Here is an 8,877-nt window from a genome sequence, read left to right as displayed (position 1 = left end):
TGTATTCATTAAGTAATTTATCCTCGTTCACCACCCCCCACCAACTCTCCCCATTTCTGAATCTCCAACATCCATCAGTCCACACTGTATGTCTGTGTACGTATTATTTAGCTCCCACTTATAAGTGAGGGCATGCAGTAGTTGTGTTTCTGTTTGAGCTGTTTCACTTAGGATAATGGTTTCCAGTTCCATTTATGTTGCTGCAAAAGACACAATTTTATTTTTTATGCCTGAATAGGATTCCATTATGTATACATACCACATTTTCTTTATCCAATCACCCATTGATGGACACATAGGTTGATTCCATATTGGGAATAGTGTTGTGATAAACAGGTAAGTGCAGGTATCCTTTTGATATAATTTCTTTCACTTTGCTGGATCAAATTGTAGTTCTATTTTTTGTTCTTTGAGAAATCTCCATACTGTTTTTCATGGAGGTTGTATTAATTTGCATTCTGTATTAGTCCATTGTCATGTTGCTAATACCCAAGACTGGGTAATTTATAAAGGAGAGAGATTTAGTGGACTCACAGTTCCACATGGCTGGGGAAGCCTCACAATCATGGCGAAAGATGAAGAAAGAATAAACAGGACTTCTTACATGGCGGGAGGGCAAGAGAGCTTGTGCAGGGGAACTGCCATTTACAAAACCATCAGATCTACCACAAAAACAGTATGGGAGAACCACCCCCATGATTCAATTATCTCTACCTGGCCCTGCCCTTGACACGTGGGGATTACAATTCAAGGTGAAATTTGGGTGGGGACACAGTCAAACCATATTACATTCCCACCAACATTCCTTTTCCTCCACATCCTCTCCATCTGTTATTTTTGACTTTTTGATAATAGGCATTCTGACTGGTATAAGCTGATATCCCATTGTGGTTTTAACTTGCAGTTATCCAATGATTGGTGATGTTGAGCATTTTTTCATATGCTTGTTGGCTATTTGTATGTCATCTTTTGAGAAGTGTCTATTAATGCCCTTTGCCCACTTATCAATGGGATTATTTGGGGACCTTTTTGTTGAGTTCCTTATATATTATGGATATCAGTCCCCTGTATGATGCACAGTTTGCAAAAATTTTCTCTCATTCTGCAGGTTTTCTGTTTACTCTGTTGATTATTTCCTTTGCTGTGCAGAAGCTTTTTAGTTTATCTAAGTCCCATTTGTCTATTTTTATTTTTGTTTCTTGTGCTTTTGAGGTCTTAATAATGAAATTTTTGCCTAGACCAACATCCAGAAGAGTTTTTCCCTAAGTTTTCTTCTAGTACTTTAAAAAAAAATAATTTTAGGTCTCACATTTAAGTCTTTGACCCACCTTGAGTTGATTTCTGTGTACAGTGAGAGACAGGAGTCCAGTTTCATTCTTCTGCATACAACAATCCAATAATCCCAGCACTTATCAAAAACGATGTCATTTCCCCAGTGTACGTTCTTGTCAATTGTGTCAAAGATCAGTTGGCTGTAGGTATTTTGCTTTATTTCTGGGTTCTGTATTCTGTTCCAGCTATGGAATTTATTAGCTAGGAAATGACAAGAAAATATTTCTACTAAATTAGATAATTGTACTTCAGTCAGTCTAGATTTCCAATAAAGGAAAACTCTTTTCTCATTGCTCTAATAAACCCCATAGGAAGACTGGCATGAGTCTCTTTTTTAAGACAAGATAAGGCTCTTCCAGATGTTGTTAATTTCCTTATTTAAGCATGCAACCTAGCTGATCTTCTCACTTTAAAGAAGCGAGTTGCTCACATTTTAAAATGTTCTTTGATGCTGGATCTGTGACTAATAAGCTTTTGTCTCTCAATGAAGAATGCTTGAGGGGCTGACTAAAACTTACATCCTCTACTTTTAAATTACATACAAATAGGAGGGAATATGTTGATTTTATGTGACTTCCACACATACCTTTTTTGACAGCATTAGTGATTCAGATGGCCTTAGTCTCAGGAATTGTCATTAGTTTGTTGTTGCTGTAACAAAGAGCTAACTATCCAAGATTAGACCAATTACATCTTCTTCCAAAAGCTAAATTTCCAATATTAGCTATCTTTAAATTATAATCTCAAGATTTATTTCTATGGTGTCCTCTATGTAACAGAATAAGTATTGATTAGTAGGATGTTACCAAGAGAACATTCCTCAGAATATAGTTGCAGCTCAATGTTTCTACTTTCTCAATCTTACAGGTTTTTGGGATCAACCTCTTAATCAAATGCATATTTAATTTAAATGTTTTGTATTATTCTACATATCATTTCACTATGTTCTTGGCCCTAATCATTAATGCATTTCTGCTAGATAAATGCTAAATGTCTAGATACTCAATTATATTAAATGTAGTGCCAGAAATGGATACCCTCTTCAGTAAATGGTGCTGGGAAAATTGGATATTCATATTCACCAGAATGAAGTTAAACCCCTATCTCTCATCACATACAAAAATCAACTCAAAATAGGTTACAAAACTAAATGAAAGACCTGAAATTATCAAAACACTAGAAGAAAATATAAGATGAATGTTTTAGGACATTGGTTAGTAAAATACTTTATGGATAAGACTTAAAAAGCACAGACAACAAAAACAAAACAGACAAATGGTACTATCTCAAAGTAAAAAGCTTCTGCACAGCAAAGGAAATAATCAACAGAGTGAGAAGACAACTTGTAGAATGGGAGAAAATATTTGCAAACTATCCATATGACAAGTATCCATATAACATCCAGAATATGCAAGGGAGTCAAACAACACAAGGGTTCTTTAAAAATCCCATTAAAATATGGGATATGAATAGACACTTTTCAAAAAAAAAAAGACATTCAAGTGACCAACAAGTATATGAAAAAATTCTCAAGATCACTAATCATCAGAGAAATACAAATTAAAACCACAATGAGGTATCACCTTACCCCAAATGCTGGCAAGGGTGCAGAGTAAAGGTAGCTCCTATACATTATTGGTGGAAATGTAAATTATACAGCCATTATGGCAAACAGTATGGAGAGTCCTCAACAAAACTAAAGATAGAACCATACGTTCCAGCAGTCCCACTACTGGATATTTATGCAAAGGAAAGGAAATCAGTGTTTCAAAGAGATATCTGTATCCCTATGTTAATTGCAGCATTATTCCCAATAGCCTGAATATAAAATCAGCCCAAATGTCCATCAACAGATGAATAAAGAAAATGTTGAATATATACACAAAGGAACACTCTTCAGTCATAAAAAAAGAATAAAATCCTGTCACTAGAGGCAACATGGATGAGCTGGATGACATTATATTAAATGAAGTAAGTCAGGCACAGAAAGATAAATAATGCACGTTCTCACTCATGTGGGTTCTACAATGTTGAGCACGTGGAAGTAAAGAGTAGAATTGTGGTTTTTAGAGCCTGGGAATGGGAGGAGACAGGGGAGGACAGGGAGAGGATTGTTAATGGATAAAAAGTTATAGCTCTATAGTAGAAAAAAGTTCTAGTGCTCTATAGCATTGTAGGGTGAATATAGTTAATAATGTATTGTATATTTTTAAAAAACTTGAAGATTTTGAATGTTCCAATACAAGGAAATGATAAATGTTTGAGGTAATAGATATGCTAATTGCCACTATAAGATTATTATACATTGTATACATGTATCAAAATATCCTTCTGTATCCCATAAACATGTACGATTATTATGTGACAAACAAAATTAAAGGAAAAAAATGGGCTACAGAGTGTCCTAGCTAGGTTTAAGAAGTAACTGGATGAATAAGCATAGTTGTTTATGTGCATGATTTTATTAACCTGAAGATATTTATTCATATGCTAAAGGGAAGGAGGAATTATAGGTGGGTTCTAAGGAGAAAAACAGAAAAATTCAGAAATGAGAATATAGTATTTGCTCCCCAAACTGGCCCCAGGGACTCTTATAGGAACCCCAAAAGTCAAAGTTGAAAAAGTTGTTCTGCTAAAGACTCACATGCTACCTAGACAATAAGGAGTGCTGTTTCAAAGCCAAGGTGATGAATTTAACAGATTGTGGAAGAGATGTCCTCCCCAAAAGATCTTTTTAAACTTTAGAGAGAGGACTTAAATTCAAAATGTTACTGAGTTTTTAGAGAAAAGGTCACACATAAGCAATCTGTCACATAATTAAATGTAACACGTAATACCTGTCTGCTATCATGAAATCCTGAAGTTTCTGCCTTAGATAACTTCTTTTCCACCCTCAACCAAAGCATTGTGGTTCTTGCTGTCATGGATATGGCAGATGCAATTGTCTCTTATCTAGACAATGCTTCACTGGCACTGGTCCATCAAATAGCACTTATCTGTAAAAACTTTCCTTGTTCACAAAAAAAAAAAAAAAAAAGAAAAAAAAATTATTTGGTGCTAAATCAATTTAATTTGAAAAACAGCTTTTAATTTAGAGGTTGAGTAACAGAAAGCCCAATTTAGCTGTATTGAGAGCCATGATTGACAATAGATGTTCATTTTTTATATTTTTTAGTTTGCAGGAATACTTGCTCATTGTCCTGACCTACCTAGAGAATGTTTATCCATTCTTCGGTGTGACCACTATTATCTCTGCCTTTATGAATTTTTTCTTATCTTCTTCCCAACACCCTTTAATGCCACTGTGGGACATTAGTATCGGAGGGAGGTTGTCCCCGCCTTAGGAATCTAAAACAGAACAGACCATTAATCGTTAATAGCCAATGATGGAAAAGAGTGTCTTTTAAGATGGGTATACTGGCAAGTAACAGAGAACTTTCTTTTTCTGAAACTTTATTTTCCCTCTCTCTTTCTCTGGATTATGTTCTGATGTGAAGCATAAAATAAATTTAAAATAATTGCTTTGACTGGAGGAATGCTGTACGCTCACTAGTGGAAGCTGGATTATAACACATCCCTGAACCCAGCCTGAATTAAAGAGGGAGAAAATTATACTATTAGTTTACGGCAATAAATAAGCATCCATGTAGCTTTTGATTGGCAGTTATCCAATGGGAAAAGGGTGGAGTGATTTAGCAGGTTAGCCATAGTTAGGCCAAATATCTCAGGATTATTTAATCTGCCAGTGGGTCACCCAAAATATGCAACATATTTTAGACATATCTAATACCCCAGTGTAACCAATTCAGTGTAGTAGAGATATTTGCATTTTCAAAGTAGAAATCAACATCAGTGACTAAATAGTGCACAGAAGGTAATATTTTCAGATGAAGTCTAGTTTCTAGCATCCTATAAGTCACATCATGTAGGTAGCCTCCTGCTTTGTATATGCATAAAAGCAGTTCTATGACCAGATAAAAGGTAATGTGAACTTCAGTATCACTGCTAAATCATGCGTCTTTTAAATTATTAACTGTATTGAGGGTAGGGACTTTGGGATAGAATCTACCATGTGGATAGATATTAAAATCTTAATAGATTTTTTAAAGTCTGTCTCTCTGCCTTGTCTGCTCTTCATCATTCACCTAGAAAGTATGGAAGGAGGTTCATGATCAATGGTAATACTGAACATGTAGGAACTCTAGCCAGAAGACTGATTTTTCTGCTTTGGGACCAAATATAAAGATGTCTTAATATGTTAATGCAACTCTTGAGTTTATTAGTGCTAATATAAGAGAGTGATAATTGATTTAAATACCTGATACACACTGAGTAACGCATTTAAATGTAGAGCAAGACTTTCAGCCAGTTAAAATGAAAAGGACTCTCCAAATAACTTTTGCTGCTTTTTCTGGTTATGTGCAATTAATCAAGACTCATAGATAAGAATGGCCACCTACTCCACCCACCACCTCAGCACAAGATGACTGGAACCACCATACATAATCACAACGACCCCACATGAAGGTTTCCAACAGAAGATGCCCAATTATCACCAAGCTTCATGGCCAATCCTTGCACATCTTTATATTCAGAAGGGGTTTCTTAAGGCTGAGTTTCATAGTAAATTCTCTTTTAAAGTTTTCCAGGTAAAAAAAAGGGCTATGGTTATTAGTAAATTTGGACTACGTGTAAGGTCCCATTTTACATTATTTCTTTCATTTTGTCCCCATCTTAACATTAGTATGTGGGTATTTGTTATTATCTGTCAAAAAAGAGGAACATTGAGAATTAGCAACTTTTCCAAAATCAGCTAGTACATTACAGAGCTAAACATCAGATTCAGAGTTATTACCTGTATTTCTCCAATATTTACAGAAGAACACTAAATCTTTCCTTTTGTTAATTTTCCCTGTCTTAAAATCACCTCCAGTTTTCATCTTACATTAAAGAGCCTGAATTGCAACCCTTGAATGATATGTGTTAATTTTTCATCATCCCTATCCAGGTTCTAACATTTCTAACATTCATTAATTTACCAAACATTTATTTACTAAACATAAACTTGTGCCTGGAGCTGTGTTTGGGAGAACATGCTTCTTCCCATGAGGGAACTGAATAAATTATAAAGGAGACAAAGATTAATCAGAATTGCACAATCAAATGTATAAATACAAATTGTGAAAGATGTGATGTGGGAACCTTAAGTACTGTGATATGCAGTGAAACCCTGTCTCTACTAAAAATACAAAAAAAAAATAGCCGGGCATGGTGGTGGGCGCCTGTAGTCCCAGCTACTAGCGGGGAGGCTAAGGCAGGAGAATAGTATGAACCTGGGAGGCGGAGCTTGCAGTGAGCCGAGATCACGCCACTGCACTCCAGCCGGGGCAACAAAGCGAGACTCTGTCTCAAGAAAAAAAAAAAAAAAAAAAGAAGTACTGTGATAAGTACAATAGAGATGAAGGGAAAAAAATCACTGAGAGTGTAGATTTTGAGCTGAGTTCTGATGGGTGAGTGGGAGTTCTAAAAAAAAATAGATGAGAGAGGCCTCTATCTCCAGCACTATAAAAGAGGAGAAAGCCTGAAAATGCCCCTCTAAAAAAGAGGTAGAAATGAAGGATGAAATATATAAATTAGCATACAAGAAAGTAAGAGGATGAACCGGAAGCCAAAAAAAACAGAGAAACACTTGAGCTGATGCTTCAGAAGCCCTGTAGTGGTATGAGGAGAGGGAGAAAACAAGATGACCGCTGGTCTCATTAAATAAGAAATTTTAACATCTAACAGACACAAGGTCATAGGCCACATGGAACTAGAAACACTTGGGATAAATTCAAAACATACATGGGGTCAGTAAAAAGGTGGACTGGAGAGAAAAAAAATCCACCCTCTCCTGGACAGTTAGTTGCATGGAGGAAGTTTTTCTGTCTCAGTATGACTCAGGTGGGACACAAATAATAATTTTTCCTAAGTATTGATGACCACAGACCACAGTTAGGCTATTGAAATTATGCTACCATAAAGAATTTCCCCTGAAATGCTAAAACTCCTTGGATGCCTAGCAAAAAGAAAATGCTAAATATCTCTGGCATGAGATTATTCCAACCTAGAAGAAATAGAATTCCTAAAGATAAAGCACTACCAAACATTAGTTCATAATCTAAAATTTCAAGACATAGAAGCAGAAAAAAAACTTCCACCAAAAATGTACCAACAGAAAAAGACAGAAAGGAGAAGGGTTGTTGATCTCAATAAACACAAAAAGAATTATTTTATAAAAGAGTAGACCTTAAAAGTAACCTGGGAAAGAAATAGAATTTCCACAGTGGAACAATATTTAGACAACCAGCATGTTTCTCAGTAACCATAACACAAGTCAGAAAGGAGCTGGTATATTTTTGTGTGCTGAGAGAAAAAGACTATAAATTTAGAATTCACAAGTTAGGGCAAAATAAAGACATTTTTACATAAAGATGAACTCATCACAAAAAGCTACTTAAGAATATATTTCTGGAAGAAATTAGAAAAAAATCTCAGAAAGATTATCTGAGACGTAGGAAGAATAAGAAGGAAGATATTAATGCATGCTTTGGTAAATCCAAATAAGCACTGACTATATACATAAAGAAAAACCATAATGCTGATTCAGGAGATTAAAAAAATCAAAGTGGGATAATACAGAAAATAGCAACATGTAGTAATCAGAGTTAAGTTTTTTGAGTCTTATATTCTTGAGAGGAGGATATAAATGTTGATTAACATTAGACTTTCTACATCAGTTATGCCTGTTACAATTTAAAAGTAAACTCAACAGAAACAGAAATAAATTGTAAACTTTGAAACACAGAAAGAGAAAACAAAGAAAAAATAAGTGTGTGGAAAGAAACTAAAAAAGCTTCAATTAATACAAAGAAACAGAAAAAGAGAACACACAGGCATGGTCAAGAAAAAATACAAAATAGAATGTGTATAAATGTAAGAGTAATGACAATAATGTAAATCAATTAATATTGCCAATCCAAAAATGATAATTTTCGGCTTAAGTGGTAAAGAAAACTGCTTTGCTCAATTTCTCGAAAGATGAAAAGTCCCGGTGCCTAGGCCTTGGTCTTAGTCTTTCAAGGCTGCTATAGCAAAATACCATAAACTAGGGAGCTTATAAACAGCAACATTTTATTTCTCACGTTTCCAGTCCAAGATCAAAGCACACGTATACTTGTCTGGTGAAGGCCAGCTTCCTCACAGATGGTGCCATCTAGCTGTGTCCCCGCCTGATGAAGGGAATAAACCAGCTCCTTTGGGCCTTTATAAGGTTACAAATTCGGTTCACAAGGGTTCCACCTCATGATTTAATCACTTCCCAAAGGCCCTACCTTCTAACACCACCACAATGGGGGCTAAGATTATAACATGAATTTTGCAGGCACTCAGTCTGCCCATTGCAGCCTGTCTGTGGAATACTAAAAATACTTTGTGTGTGTGTGTGTGTGTGTGTGTGTGTGTGTGTGTGTGTGTGTGTGTATATGTATAATTGAGGTATAAGAA

This window comes from Macaca nemestrina, chromosome 12 (genome assembly GCF_043159975.1).
Source record: "Macaca nemestrina isolate mMacNem1 chromosome 12, mMacNem.hap1, whole genome shotgun sequence".
NCBI classification, from domain to species: Eukaryota; Metazoa; Chordata; class Mammalia; order Primates; family Cercopithecidae; genus Macaca; species Macaca nemestrina.
Note: the sequence above shows the minus strand (reverse complement) of the source record.